The sequence below is a fragment of the Balaenoptera borealis genome, assembly GCF_965194805.1.
Source record: "Balaenoptera borealis genome assembly, chromosome: 5".
Taxonomy (NCBI): Eukaryota; Metazoa; Chordata; class Mammalia; order Artiodactyla; family Balaenopteridae; genus Balaenoptera; species Balaenoptera borealis.
The window spans coordinates 94,692,683-94,707,280 of NC_138862.1; the positions used below are offsets into that span (position 1 = coordinate 94,692,683).

The 14,598-nt window shown below is 38.0% G+C and overlaps 1 protein-coding gene across 4 annotated transcripts in view; it reads right to left on the bottom strand.

Annotated features, from left to right (window-relative positions):
• FNDC3B (fibronectin type III domain containing 3B) overlaps positions 1-14,598 on the bottom strand; it is a 350,826-nt gene that overhangs the window by 297,448 nt on the left and 38,780 nt on the right. The window contains exon 2 of one of the 4 annotated variants that reach the window (XM_082393896.1): positions 3,610-3,750. The exons of the other annotated variants lie outside the window; for them this stretch is intronic. The gene's annotated coding sequence lies outside the window, so the exon portion shown is untranslated. The remainder of the gene's footprint in view (positions 1-3,609; positions 3,751-14,598) is intronic. 4 annotated transcript variants of the gene reach the window in all.

Here is a 14,598-nt window from a genome sequence, read left to right on the forward strand (position 1 = left end):
AGTCATTGCTTTTCAAAACTAATGAAAGGTGTTAGTATTGAATATGCAATTTTTAAAAAATCAAAACTTCAACACTCACTTCATTATCTCTACTGAAAATTAGGGTTCCTTAAATACTGACCATTTTGCTTAACTGCAAAGCAAAAAAAATAATTATTTTAACTCCTCAAATAGGAAAGTGGGCATTGTCAGCATCATATCAATGACTTTTGCACAAATACGTGAGGAAATAAAGATAATGGTGACACATGCCATCAAATTAACCAACTGCTGATGGAAAATGCAATTAACAAATAGGTTTTACCAATTTACTACTACACTATATAACTACCAGTTTGACTTTTTCCTCCCTACCTGAGCTTTTTTAAAAAAACACAACCAGGTTCTTTCAAAAATGTTGATTAAATTCTCAATACCCAAGTTTCTCAACCTGCAAAAGAGAGGAATATTCTTAGGCCATTAAATAACTTAATGACATTGGGCAAGGGGCAACTCCTCTGGCTTATTTTTCTCATTTCTCTAATTAGAGGACTAAACTCCATCACCAAGGTCCCTGCCAGCTCTAATAATCTATCGATTTGGGGACAGCAACAAAGAACATCACATTTAATACATACATCTCAAGGGTTTATTGGAAGTCTAATACTTAAGGCAGCCACCATAAAATAAAAGGCATCTGCACCCATGCCAACCATAAATAACAGCACTTACTAGCTTCAGGAAGTCACTATTGCAATACAGAAAAAGTAAACCAGAAATCACATGGAAACGCTCATAACACAATATTCAGTGAAAGGTACACAGAGTATATATGTACATGTAATTGTTTATGAGACTGAAATGAAATAAAACCACAATGTTAACAATGGTTAACCTATGGATAATGAAATGAGTTATATTTTTTCCTTTGTACTTAACTATTTTTGAGCATCTATAATTTTTATAATCATAAAAGTTAACTTTTAAAAACCCATATAATTCAATCTACGTTGCACCATGTGACTGTTCAAATTTTCGCGATGAAATATTTCCAAACCACTGTACAACATAAGGTAAAGACCTAAAAGATTCGGATTTAGCCAAGTCTCCCAGAACGAACTTTCACCATTCAGCTGGGGACTATGTGGAAGGCAACAATGGAAGCACATCTGTGGTTAAGTAATAGATTTGGTAACATTTACAAAACCAGCCCTCGGGTCATGCTTGCAGAGTAATCCCTAGATTAGGCATGTTCACTAGGACCAACCCAAACAGTTTTTTTAAAGGGAGGAGGAGAAAGCAGGTTTCTCAGCCTTACTTTTTTTAGATAACAAGCACTCCAACATATCCTCTTTGAACTGCCAAAATAAATCGAACTTTCTGGGTGGAGAACTCTCCGTCAATCAAACGAGGCTCAGCAAAGATAAACTAATAATAGAAATCTGTTACATACTTACTTAGCTGTGCTAACTATGCTAGTCCCTAACTAGCACAAAGGACTTCAAAAACTCTAGCTATGAAAAGTACAGGGTGGGACCAGAGAGTTCCCTTAGGGTTGGCAGGCCTCATTCTCAGTGGAAAAGTAACTACCCACTCTTATCTTTATGGTTTCTCTCCACCCCACCTTCCCTCATCTGAAGCCTAAAAATATTTGTTCCATAGTTTAATTCCCAAATCCCCATATATTAGAACATATAACACACGTTCACTCTAGGAATCTGGAAATACAGAAAAGTAGGAAGAAAGTTTCGATTATTCATAATCACATCACCCAGAAACATCCACTGTTAAAACAGTGATGTGTTTCATTTCAATTTTTTTCTAGCCATATGAAATCTATAAAGTTAGAGGGCTACAGTTGACACAGTATAGACCTATTTTTTATTTTTGATATTTCATGATTATAACACTGACAACTTTAAAAAAATAAAGAACTGGTTCCTAAGTGACATTTTCAGAGAAGGTGGCAAAATCTTCTTCAGGTCCTTGACCTTGGCACAAAGCTAGGGAATACATGGTATTCAACTGAGATGACCAATGTGTACCCAAAGGCATAATCTATTCTTATATGATATCAGGTTATAATGACATAACACACTTAGATTGTGTGCAAATATTTAAATAGAATTATGAAGTGAATGGTTCCCACAAATTACTGTAAATTCAATTTTTTGTTTCTATATTTCCATATATATGTTTCTAAAAAGTAAAGGTTTACTGTCTGTTTCTCAAGAGCTATAGGATGTTTTCTGTTAACTGTTCAGAACACTTTCTTCACAACTATAAACCTACCCTATCTTCTCAGCAGAAGAGACGTATCATGAATCCAGGTCGATGGCACTTTGACCCAAAACACTTAACCCTGAGCATCTAGGTGTACTGCTGCCAGTAAAGTTATTAACAGAAAACCAGACTGGCAAAGTGTATGATGTGACCTAAAATATCTTAGTATAAAGTATATCTCAACATAAAATAGTGAAAAGTTAGAAGCTATCTCATCCATACAATGGAAGACTATGCTGCCAATTTTAAACGCTGTAAGTGAAGAGAGATGCGCACAACACACTGTTTATAGGGAAATAACAACATAGAGGAATAATAGGTTAACAAATAGAAGGTCTACGCTGTGGTCTTATTTCTGCAAAACTAGGAATATGTTTATTTTTCACAAGAGAACAGAAATAAAAGAATATACACCGAAGTGTTCACAGTGATTATGGTTAAGTAGGTAGGATGAAGAATTTTTCATCAACATGTTCTGACTTTTTTTTTTAGTGGTGCTTTTGCTAGGGAAAAAAAAAATGTACTGAATATATAGAACACAGAGCATCTTAAGGGCAATCTCATCATATTTGTCAAATCATCCAACAGAAAAATGAGAAACAGATAATGGATATCTGATCAATGAGAATCCTATGATACAAAACACACCTCTATGACTTCCTGAAAAGGGTCACTGATGGTGGCAGCCCCACCTTCTAAATCGGTGCAGCAGCTCACAGGTGTGGTTTCCCCTTCACCTTAGGCACAGTGGGCCAACCCACAGTGATGGTGAGGGCTCCACTCCTAGAAACGATTTTCAGTTTCAAGACGTATCATAGAATCCTGAATCTAAAAAGGAACCTTGAAAAGTTCAGTCTGACACAGGCTTGTACAATATCTAAACATCCCTAATTGACCAGAGGCTTCAAAATATCATAACCCAGCATTTTTTTTATTATATCCTTCAGTTAGTTTTCCCGGATTTCCTCTCTCAAACAGTTGGTAAAAACACATTTATTTGGAATAACAGGATGATAGGAATAGATAAGGTCAGAATTAGACATAACCATGTCTGAGTCAGTTAAAAATATAAACTGTTGAATATTTTAAAATCACCACTAGTGAAAGGATTCTTCCTTTAAGAAAAGTCTGTTCCTCTGACGCTTCCTTTCCATTACCAGCAGCAGGAGGAGCAGTGCCCTAGTTCAGGAATTAAATCAAATCACTTCTAGATTCTGGAACAGTCTGGAACCAACTTATCCTGCCTACCATCTCTCTCTCTCATCTCCCTCTTCTGTCCACTCTACCCTGCACATGCAGACCATGTAATTCACTGTGAGACGTCACTTCCACTAGGCCACCACTCACTCTCACAAACCAGGGACTCTCCACGCAGAGGCCAGAGCAGCTCTCAGGAGATGCGGAATGAGGGACTTCGCATGTGGAAGTGGGAGTTCTACTGAGCTAACTGCTCCGGTTAGTGTTTCTTCAGGTGTGACGCAGGAACTACTGCAACAGAATCAGGTGGGGTGCTTGTTTAGAAACACAGATTCCTCATAAATGTTCACAGCAGCATTATTCATAAATGTCAAAAAAGGAGAAACAACCCAAACATCTATCAACTTTAGAATAAATAAATAAGATATGGTATACCCACACAATGGAAAAGAACTTGGCAATAAAAAGGAATGAAGTACTGACACATGACAGAACATGGATAAACCTTGAAAATATTATGCTAAGTGCTGAAAAAGCTAGCCACAGAAGGCCACATATTGTATGACTTCCTTTTTATGAAATGTCCAGAACAGGTGAATTTTTAGAGACAGAAAGGTGTTTGCCTGGAGCTTGGGGCGGAGGTGGAGGGGTAGAGGGATGGCAGGGCAGAGTAACTGCTAATAGGTACTACAAGGTTTCTTTTAGAAGGTACAAAATGTTCTAGAATTTGATATTGGCGATGGTTGTACAACCTTGCCAAAATGCTAAAAATATATATATTGCATTTTACATCTTAAATGAGTAAACTGTATGACGTGAATTATTTCTCAATAAAACTGTTTAAAAATACGGATCCCTCAATTCCACCTCAGAACTACCAAATCAAAATCTCTGGAGGGAGGCCTGGATATCTTTCCTCTGAACAAGGGCAGGTGATGGGAATTTTCAGAAAAGCTGTAAAATATACTAAACACTGTCTTAGATCTTTCCTAATATGACATATATAGGCAAGATAGTATATTCTGTAGCTCAGAAACATTTCTCCGGACAAACAGATCCTCCACAGTCCCCTGCCTATATAAATGTATTTCCTACTCTGCCCACACGACTCTCCCTCCTACCAGTGTCACGACTCTCCCTCTTACCAGTGTCACGACTCTCCCTCCTACCAGTGTCACGACTCTCCCTCTTACCAGTGTCACGACTCGCCCTCCTACCAGTGTCACGACTCTCCCTCCTACCAGTGTCACAACTCTCCCTCTTACCAGTGTCACGACTCTCCCTCCTACTACCAGTGTCACGACTCTCCAGAAGCATGTGTCCGCTGAAACTCTGCTCCTGGTACTCCCCCCTCCTCTTTCCTAGGACAGCCACCTTCTGTCTAAGCCTTATCTGTTGCTTAAAGCTACCTCAAGATTACTCCAGTTTACAATGACCTCCACTAAGAGCCCTTTGGGCCTTCCTGTCCTCAAGTGTGAAAGGAGGGTGATGGACGGCTCGACTTTCTTCCATATCTGATAGTCTGAGCCTCTCTGAAGACTCAAGAGACACTCCAGGCAAGCAAACTTTCCTCCATTCAATTCACTTATTACATCCAAATAATGCCTCTTGGGCAACTTTCTCCCCTACTTGATGTATGGGGAAGTTAAATAACTTGAGGAAGAATTTTTTTTAAGGCTGGAGAATATGCACCTGTTAAAAAGGTCCTCAGGATACTGCTACAGGGCCCTGGCATGTGGTAGTGGCTCAGCTATTTGATGAATTCCTTGATACTTCAGAAGTCACTCCTTTAGCTACAGTCTATTCAGACTTCTAGGTTTGCTGAGGTTATCTACAGAGATCTTTTGCATGGGGGAGACCTGTCACTTCTGTACTGCTTCTGTTTGACATATGAAGGTTGATGTTCTTCTTTTCCAAGAAGACACTACCAACCTCTATCAAAGAGACCTGTAATATATGTTGTTTTTTTCTGCCAGTGATGATGGCTTTATGAAAGTATTTGAAAGAAGAGTTGTTAAGGTTAGAGGTGCATTTCATGGTCATGAAATGAACAAAATACCGGGCCAATCTTGTGATCAATATGCAATATCCTTTTCTGAAGCAGTCTAAAGCCATTCATCACTGCCCCCCATCACGTACACAACGCAAGGTCAGTGAAACACCAGAGCACTCCAGATGATGTTCCTAGAAGCAACACAGTTTTCAAAATTGCTCTTCGGTGACTACTCGTGTCAAGATGAATAAACAAAAATTCCACGTGTGTTAAAATAAAAGCCAATTTTTTGAAGAAGCTAATAACTTTTGCATCACAATTTATAGGTACAAAATGCATTCTTATATTTCCAGCAACTTGTAATGACAAAGCTTCATAAAGCTGAAATTAAGATGCTCCAAAACACATATACATAAACACACATATGCATAGATATACACTCCTTAGAAAAAACACTAGGAAATTACACAGCCCTTGACACTATAATGCCCATTTCTAAATCTATAAAATATCAGACTCCTGTAATTTCTAATAGTTTTTTTCAGATGTTTGCAAATTAAGGGAAAATGTGCATCTCATCTTCAAACTGTACTGTTCTTTTCACATGTTAATATTATGTAGATTAAAACCTTGGTAATTCAAAATTATTGAGGAAAATCCCATCTATATATATGAAAAGAAGCAACTGCAACAACAAATATAAATGCAGCTAAAACTGTCAATAGCATTGCCAAGTGTAACTCCTACCTGCTCTACTTAACAGATAAGACATACTTGTACCTCTAACAATTGCTACTTCAAAAAAATATTTTCCCATGGATGGACCCAGAGATTGTCATAGTGAGTGAAGTAAATCAGACAGAGAAAGACAAACATCATATGACATCGCTTATACGTAGAATCTAAAAAAAGGGTACAAATGAACTTATCTACAAAACAGAAATGGAGTTACAGATGTAGAAAACAAACTTATGGTTACCAGGCGGTTGGGAGAGGAGATAAATTGGAAGATTGGGATTGACATATACACACTACTCTATATAAAATAAATAACTAACAAGGACCTACTGTATAGCATAGGGAACTCTACTCAATACTCTGTTATGGCCCATATGGGAAAAGAATCTAACAAAGAGTGAATACATGCATATGTATAACAGATTCACTTTGCTGTACACCTGAAACTAACAAAACATTGTAAAACTATACTCTAGTAAAAATTTTTTAAATATATATTTTCCCAAGTACTTCAGAAGAGTTTTATTTTATTCTACTCCCTCTCCCTAGGTCCTCCACCTCAGTCTTATTTTAGTAAATTATTTCCCAACTTCTTCATAGCCACTGAAGAGATTACTAGGATGAAAACTTAAATTAGCTATATTATCTTCAGTACCCAGATAAAACAAGGTAAATAATTTAGTTTTGGTTTTGTGATCTGGACCCTAAGTAAGGATATCATTTCAGTTTATTTTCACAATCCTATCCTGTTACACGGGAAAGCAAAGTGATAAGGAATACTACACTGGAGAATCAGGAAACCTGGGTTATTCTGACTGCACCAAGAACTCTTTCTGTGTTCTAAGCACAAATCCCTCTCCAGCTCCTTAACATGTGCTGCTTGGTGAGGGTCCTGGCTTTTTTCTCACACGCCCACTCAAACTGGTTTGGTACCTGCCTGGATTACAGTCTTGAGAAAGATTCACTGCCCTGGTTCAGTGATAGAGAGGTCTGCCAAGGTAGTGAGATTAAGGATTGAGGAGATCCATGTCACATATTTGCCATCCATTAGTTAGAAAAAGCACCAAGGACCCCTCTACTCAATCATTCTCAGTCAATCAAGAACTGCAAGTAGCAGAAAAGAGGAGATACATCTGATGCTGGACAAGTTGTACAGACAAAACCTCTGGTCTCCACCTCTAATTTGTTTAGCATTTCAGAGACAATATTAATGTCTGAGAATTTAAAATTGACTAATTGCTAAAAAATTTAATCAACACCTAATAATTAAGATATTAGAATTTAAGCACACCTACTCAAATCATTTAACAGACAACCACATCTGACAGATCACCACAACCAGAGCACTACTACAAATGAATAATACATGTTGAAATCATATGTGTGACTGAAGTCAGATAAAGTTGAGTAGACAGATCTGGAAATTTATTCCCTCGGTTTTTCAAACATTTATTGGGTATCTTACGTGCCTAGAACTGTGCAGACACTGGAAATCCAGTTATGCACATTTGGCTAACTTTGCAATTGAGCTAAGATTTCAAAAGACCTTCAAATAATGAACAGAGAGTGAGATTTTTCAAATCTCCATGTCCTTGATCTTTACAAGGCAGTCTTATTGGAATCTTTTTTTTTTAATGTTCCAAGATTCTTCTGTCAAAGGTATTAAGATATTGCTGTGACTGAAATTATAATCTAAAATCATCATACTGCTGAGGGCTTAGTAAATCCGACATTCAACTTGTGTGTGGTGTGTGTTGCCACCTACCCCCTACCTTCAATCAACTGATGATTCAGTACTGACTGTCACAGGGGAGTCCTCCAAACCTCTGCAGACAGCTGTGCCCCATAGCTTCCTGTTTCCAACACTCACTAATGAATTCGTACGGTTTTTTTCCAGGGTCTAAGAAAATCCTGTAGTAAAACATCTTGTCCCAATCTTATATTGTACTCCTGTTAACATACATTCTAAAAGATGTTTTCGTACATTCTTGATTCATAGATTTAATTCAGAAACGAGAATCAGTAAAAGAAATAATCTGTTCTGAACTAATTTTTACTTTGCAAAGTTCTACGGGTATTAGTTACTCACTGTGAGTTTTAAAAAGCTCACAGCACACTGAAAATCCTATTTATTCAAAGCTAATTCTGTGAAATTCAACACCATGACAAGTCAGTTCTCTCTCAATGCCTTTTCTGTCCATAAGAAAGCTAATTTCCCTATCACTTAAACCAGAAGACTGAATATTATTTGGCCATTGTCTATGTATCTTAAAAGTCTTACTGCTGGATAAGTGAATAAAAATACAACTCTTTTTTATACCTTCCATACAAGCTAATCATTTTAAGCAACACATACTTTTTAGGAGAATGCTGTCAGCACAAATAATGAGATTGTACTTGTACTTCTACATTGTAGATTTATTTTTAAAACGATTTCTAAATGATCAATTACACTTCAAAATATACTTGTGAAGATTCAGATTTGTTAAATTTGCTGTATGTAAACTATATTTCAATTTTTAAAACATCTCACAAGGAATTCTAGCACTGCACACATCGCCTGAAATCCACATGACGTGAGGAAAGAGGATCTCGGTGGCAATCCAGAGACTTGGTTTAATTTGTTTTATTACAAATACCAGCTGTGTGACTTAGGTTTCTCCGAGCCTCCATTTATCTGCAACATGATGTGGTTGGACTAGATTACCCACAAATTTCCTTCCAATTCTAAATTCTGTGATCCTAATACAGCAATTTCACTAATTTGGGATCAGAGTCATAAACAAAGTTCTACTTAAAAGATATTTTCCCTAGAAAGTACTTCGTTTAGCCGCATATCTTTAAAGAAAAATTACAATAGCCATATAACACTCATTCATGTCACACGTTGAATGATAAGCATTTTTAGGCTGCAGGCGTCTCAGGAACAAGACGTGGCAAGCACTTCCCTGGTTCTAAGCTTCCCATTACTTACTCTGAAAATGTGAATGGCAGAGGTGATGCATGGTAAAAGGTTCAAGATCTAAAGGCAGAAGTAGTATATATATATATATATACTATGCTACTCTTCCTGCTATCGGGGACTGTGTCCCACAGAGCTCTCAAAGAGGTCAGCCCAGGGCTCTCAAATTCTCCTGCAGCCCTCATGTGGTACAAGATTGCAAATGGAGAGCCATTTAATTCTTGTAGCCCCTGGCAAATACCAAAGATTCCAAATCATATTTTTACATCAGCATAAACTTTTCCACCATGAGGGTTTCATTTCCTTTCCAGCATGTTACAACCTATACTAATTTCAAAAACACAACCTCAGCATTTAAAATTTGCAATGAAATTTTTAAAGTTTTTTTTTTTTTTAAATCAGCAGCACTTTCAAGATTATCTAATCCATCCCTTAATTTTTAGAGGTCACACCACTGATTAATGGAAGAGTAAGGTCTCTTGCCTCTCAAATCACTTCAAATTTCTAAGCATATTTTCTACCTAAGTTTATAAAGGAAAACTAACCAGGTTGTATGCTCTTTACAACACCCACACACATATACACCCACTCTTATCAAATTCCAAAATGTTAATTATCCCACTGCCTTTCCCCTAGTCTATCAGGTTCTCTGCAAAGTCCCAAACCAGGCAACTACTGAGGCTCTCAGAGGAGACAAGTTTTATCTACATTAGTAACACTAAGTCTCCAAAAGAACGGCAGCACAATGAAAAGATGTCCACACCTAATATGGTCATTTACAATACAGCCATGGTGAGTTATGTGTCTTAATTAGAAGCATATGACCTAAAAAACAGGAAATCAATGTAGATATATTTGTTTTCTAAACAAAAGAAAGACCACTCAAAACTATCCTCTACGTTCCATCTGGGTTCTACACTAAGTTTCAACCATGTCACTGCCTGACACCCCTGGGAGTGGCCTGGAAGAACTGTAATTGCAAACTCAGGTAAAAGTGAGGGGAAACAGAAAAACCCATCCAGAAACAGGAACCAACTACATGCGGTATCTTTGTTTTTTCTAAATCCATCCAGGTGATAACTTCCAAAGTATATGTCATGGAACAAATATTCTGCTTCATGCTAATATGTCTTATATGAAAAAAGAATTCTAATATCAAGTAAACCTGAAAACTCTGGACTGAATAGCTAGAGGTTCTTTAATGCTGGACTTCAAAGAACGAATATGTACCGAGAATCTCTCCAGGGTCAAACTTTTCTGAACACAAACTTTTCCCAAGGGCTGGTGTTCATCAGATAATGCTCTTTTGATAACACTGCTCTAGCTACTCAATTATTTTCAACACTCCTAATGAAATCATGTGAAATTCTACTTTATAGAGATTATCTAATGATATGTTAGTAGCACTTCACCTAGTTTCTTCACATGAGAACTTAGCCCAATCTTTAGGTAAAAAGTCAAAGAAAATTGCATCCAACGGTTAACCCTACGCAATTTATGAGTCTAAAGGACTGCACAATCTTATTCACCCATATAACGTCAAAATATAAGCCACATTTCCACATTAAACATGGCTTGAAATTGTCTAGTTATTCAAATTTCCTCTAGGAAGGGTATGCCATTTCTTCTTCCTATTAAAAGGAATCCAAAGCTCAATTTTTAAAGTCTTTAAGGCAACAACAAATCTAAAACATTCACTTTTCCTGGATGAAAGACCACTTTTTCCAAACAACAAAATGTTTTCTAATCTTTCGCATTTCCTGCCACTATTACAAGTAGAAAGAAAAATACAATCTCCTTAGTAGACAGGAAACAGTACAAATAGCGAACACACACCTTTAGGGCCCTTCTAATGCTGTACCTGAGCACTCAGCAACGTGGCCATGCACTTTCAACATCTGAACCAATTAGGCATTAACAGTTCAACAAAGAAAGCATTTTTCCCCCAGACTCACATTCCATGCTGTCACTTCCACAGTCAAAAGGACTGAAGTTCATTCCTCTAAGTCTGAGCCGCTATCTCTTCCCCGTTGCATACTGTCAGCACTCATAACTAAAATCATAAAAACTCTAGACCCGAAAGAGGTAGAGGTTTTAAATAATCATCACATCAAGGGGCTGTGATGTCTAAATGCCTACAAGAGCCAAGAAGGGAATGTCAATGAGTAAAGTAGTCTACCTTCCTTGCTTCCTGTTTTAGAAACATGGCCACAGAGAAATATTTCATATTTAAATTTTTTTCATATTTTAAAAATTAAAGTACGCACATGATGGCAAAAAACAACTGACAGGCAGCCTCAGTATCTAGGAGTCAACAGAGAGCGGTGGAGACCGCTGCAGACAGAGCAGACACCCCTTCTAAACTGGGAGCTGACACTCAGCTTACGACCTTCACTACCTTGCAGAAACGTCAGTCCATACTGCCAGGTTTTCAAGAGAAACCAGAAATCTTGTTTTATGTGAAATCCCTTCATTTTCAAAAGTTGCTTCCAAACTTTAAAAAACACTGTGCAAAGCCAAAAACAAAATCTACAGGCCACATCCCCCAGCCCAGTTTACAAATTCAATCTCATCCTATCAGATGAGGCAATCGGTGCTATCTGGAGATGCCCAATCACTTGCCCAAAGCTGGAGATATCTAAAATCTGAGTCTCATCAATTTATAGTACCAGGTATATAATATACCACATGTTGATTCACTTAATCACCAAATTTACCGAGGACCTACTAGGGGTTAGATACTGTTCCAGAGACTGGTAATTCACTGGTGCACAAGAGAAACAACAACAACAAAAAACCCTTGTTTGGTGGCGTTTACATTCCAGTAAGGGGAAACAAGCCATGAACGTAAGAAGTTATGTAGTATGTAAGAAAGTGATAATTAATGTTAAAAAAAAAAACCATGAAAAAAAGAACAGGATAAGTAGAATTAAGAGTACTACAGAGTTAGTCTCATGTCTTATGAAGGTTTTAGTTGCAGCCAAAATCTTTTCTAAGTAGTAAGAAGCCCAACACAGCTCACATATAACCAATGGGCAAATTTTTATGCCTCAGTTTCCTTATCCATAAAACAAAGATATTGTTACGTGACCTACCTAATGCCCATTATTGTAAGACAATCTTTCGTTACTATTTGAGAAAAGTGAACTTATAATATTTTAGTGTTAGGTTTATGATGCAGTATTATGATCATTTCTAGATATTCAGAATACTTCTTAAATGTTCTAAGCACTTATTAGATTCTGATCCTTCAAAAGGAAAAAGTAGCCACTAAAATCATTAACATTTCTTCTCCCTTCTAATGCTGACTGATCCAAAGGCCACAGAACTATGGCAACCTCTATGAACTTTGACTGGGCTACAATGCAGTGAAAAGGAGAAAGATTTTACTTTTTTTTTTTTTTTTTTTTTTTTACTTTTTTTTTAAATTTATTTATTTATTTTTGGCTGTGTTGGGTCTTCGTTTCTGTGCGAGGGCCTTCTCTAGTTGTGGCAAGCAGGGGCCACTCTTCATCGCGGTGCGCGGGCCTCTCACTATCGCGGCCTCTCCCGTTGCGGAGCACAGGCTCCAGACGCGCAGGCTCAGTAGCTGTGGCTCACGGGCCCAGTTGCTCCGTGGCATGTGGGATCTTCCCAGACCAGGGCTCGAACCCGTGTCCCCTGCATTGGCAGGCGGATTCCCAACCACTGCGCCACCAGGGAAGCCCCCAAGATTTTACTTTTTTATACCACCCTATCTTTTGAGGGGAAAACAGTTTTTTTTAAACAAACAACACGAATAACGTTTCTAATAATAATAATTTTTTTTTAACCCTTAAGGCTACAATGCACTGAAGAAACAGAGTTAAATCTAGGCCTGGGTCCACATGGCTACCACTTTCATGTCACAAAAGATGTACAGATTTAACAGTGTAGAAACAAGATTTATAATCCCTGATGTTTTGGCTGTGATAATATTTAATATGAATTGACCACATCCCTAAGTTTCATAATCAAATGTCAATTTACAGAAGAAATAAAGTTCTGCATATTTTCCTCCCATTTTCATTCTCCTGATTATCCAGCACTTACCATTTTCTCTTATTATGAATTTGCTTCCTAACAGCTACATAATGTCTTTTACTCTCTCTGAAGTTGCCAGTAATGCATTTTAGTTGATCATCTCTTCCTTACGGCACATAAATGGACAGCAATTACAGGACATTATGGCTGTGAGACACCCTCCGTCAGTCTCTTGTGCTCTTACACGCCCTGCCAGGTATGCTAAAAAGGCAAGGCCTTGACCGTTTTGTGTCCAGGCTATCTCTCAGAGTTCTGTTTACAGTGAACTACCTTGACAGATGGGGTAAGACTCTCCTCTGGACAAAGAGAAAGTTCCCTCACTGCATGCTACAAAAGCAGTGGATTCCCCGAGTTTAGTGTCCCTCAGCAGAAACACAATCCCACTGTGTACACAGTTCCATCTGGACGCTCCGAATCACCCCTGTGGGACTTGGGGGCGAGGAGGAGCTGATACAAGTGCTGGTGCTCACACTGTTTGGTGTGCCCCTGTCTGTGGTGCCAGAGCCCCTTGTCTCCTGCCAGCACTGATGAAACAGTAACAGGGTCACTATTAGCTTAGGGCAAAATCAAACCCCAGACTCAACAATGTCAAATGGAGTTGAAGAATCACATATTTATTCAGATATGTCATTCTTGGTAAGCTTATATACAAAACTTGCAAATCCTCAGGCCCTAAAAACGCATGTCTAATTTCCTTTGTTCTTTAATCACTAATATACACAAAACATATACACATACTACAATAGAATATCTCACCCCACATTAGGTTTCAGAAATAGTTAATAAACTCCAATGGAATCCAGCTGTCACTAATTCATTACCTCTTACTTCTAAATGAAGGAACTAGAGAGCTACATCTGGATGTGAACCTGGCGTTTCCAATCAAGTCTTCCACCTTCTCTCCCTCAGCACAGGCCACTTCAGAAGAAAGCAGAGTAAGTTTTAGGCAAAGAGTCCTAAAAGTCCAGATTATGTCGAACTTCTCTGGGCCTGAATCTGTTTACCCATAAAGCAAGAGGGCTGGACTAGAGGGGCTCATCTCTTTTTCCAGTTGTAATTCTGATGATTCTACTTTCAGCCTATACACGGGTGGAACATTCTTTGCTGCTTTGTTCAGTGCTGGAGTGGTTTATGAAGTGCGGTCCTGCTGAAAAGCTGGAGAATGAACTAGATGTCCTCGCAAGATGCCTCCTGGCTCTATAATCCCATGATGTGCTTATAATGGAATTTGGCTATCCTTATAATTAGAAATGTAGCCTGCTGGTCACACATCTGGATCAGATAAATCTGCACAAATAGCATTTCACCAGAAGCAGAAATGCCAAGCATATAACAGCTGTGTTGTTACATCAGCCTTGCAAATAACAAGGAATACTATTTATCC